We start from the raw sequence: 2061 nt of genomic DNA, 5'->3' as shown, positions 1-2061 counted from the left end.
CTATTCACTGCCCCCACTACAATAAATAAATTCGTAAATAAAAATCACACACAATAATTCATTGGGAGAACTTATAATTTTGACTATGAGACTCATTTGCTGTAGCTTTGTTTATGCCATACAATCATATGCTATGTCACAGTAAATATCGCAACATCTATTTTCATCCAGAGTTGCATTAATTTTTCGCCATGATCTTGTATTAGAGTTGAACCGATGTGTAAAGTCTTCTCCGTCACATCCCAAAGATTCTTAATAGGGTTCAGCTCTGGACTCTGTGGAGGCCAATCCATTGGTGAAAATTATGTCTCACACTCCCTGAACCATTCTTTCACAATCTGAGTCAGATTAATCCTGGCATGGTCGTCTGGAAAAATGCCTCTACCATCAGGAGGAGAAAAAAATGCATTGATAGAAAAACCTAGCTGTTCAGTATATTCAGGTTATTGGACACATAATGTTGCTGAATCTGACCACCTGAATTAACCCCAGATTATAACTCTGCCCCTCACAGGCTTGTATTGTAGGCACTAGGCATGTTGGGTAATTATCAATTACTAAAAGGAGAGAAGTGGATTTAACCCATAAAGACCCAAACAGCCACTGACGACCAAAAGCACCTACTGATCTGAAATGTTTAATAAATTCTGAATCAATACATATACATAATTGTTATAAAATACAGTTTGTTATTTTTTCATGGTCATCAGATATGACCCATTTGGACGTTCAGAGGCTCCATAGTGAACGTGGAAACACCGTCATCTTCTCCAACATTGATTCACCAGTAAAACTCATGGAGTTGGATCAATGACAGTGGATGGAGACACTGGGTTTATGTTCAGTTAATGATAAATTTTGCTGAAAAACTCACTTTTTCTTCAGTTTTTTTCTGGTTCTGATATAATCACCATCAACATTAATCTGAGCTTTTACAAACATCTACATGATCAGTAAATTAAATATAGGAAAATACCTGATGTTGATTGAAAAAAACCTATAAAATGTAGAAGATAATGTCATAATAAATGGTGATAAATCTCTTAAGAAAAGTTAAATATAGAGGAAAACAAGTAACACTGGGTCTTTATGGATTAAAAGTCATTGAAAACATATAAAAACATATGTATATGGTTCCTATTTTTTGTGCTTTTTTTTATTTTTGCTTTTTTAAACCTTTACACTGGATTGTGGATCTGTGTTATATGCATTTTAAGTGTCCATGAACAAATCCTTAAAAGTTTTTGCCCTGAAATATACATGGTGACCAACAGGATCTCCCATTCCCAGATACAAGCCTGATCTTGGCTGCATTCAACTTCATATGGTTGCATTGTTTGACAAGCGTGTCTCCAGGCACTCCTCAAAAAACCAGCAATGGGACTGCAGTGCTTCCAGATGTGGCCAGCCTAGAGCTCTTGAACAGCACATCTCTGTGGGAACATGAACAATGAACGCCCAGCATCACCATCACAGAACAAATCACTGCAGCAGTATGTACAATCTGCTGATATAGGGTTACGAAATAGTATGTGTGTTTTGTGTATAATGTTCGTGCGTGTGCATTACATCATCTGAAATAGGCGTGTTCAGTGAATTACTCACTACAGGCTATTAGTAATCTGTCCTGGGATATACAAAAACTGACGCCAAGCCTGTGTGACGGTATGGTTTTACAGACCTATCAGCCACACAGACCACGTAACAGTGGCAGGGAGTGTTTCCTGTTTACCAAGTTTAAAATGAAGACACATGACACACACAGAAATATAAATTAAAAAAAAAAAATGCCACCAGTGGAAAAACTGTGCAAAACTAGGAATTCCAATATTTTCTGTGCAATTGAAATAGCTTAACAAAATGCCAAGTTTATGAAGTACACACTGGGAGGAGGGAGGAAGTATTGGGGGAAACAGTTAAAGGCAAACCGTTAGAAAAGGGGTGTGGAAAAAGAGAGAGAGAGAGAGAGAGAGAGAGAGAGAGAGAGAGAGAGAGAGAGGCCAAAGGAGTGGGGCCATATAAAGAGCACCAGAACACAAGCCAGGCTTTATCCTGCTTGTC

Source organism: Sphaeramia orbicularis, chromosome 7, assembly GCF_902148855.1.
Source record: "Sphaeramia orbicularis chromosome 7, fSphaOr1.1, whole genome shotgun sequence".
Lineage (NCBI taxonomy): Eukaryota > Metazoa > Chordata > Actinopteri > Kurtiformes > Apogonidae > Sphaeramia > Sphaeramia orbicularis.
The sequence above is the reverse complement of the archived record's forward strand: the minus strand, read 5'-3'. Positions refer to the sequence as shown.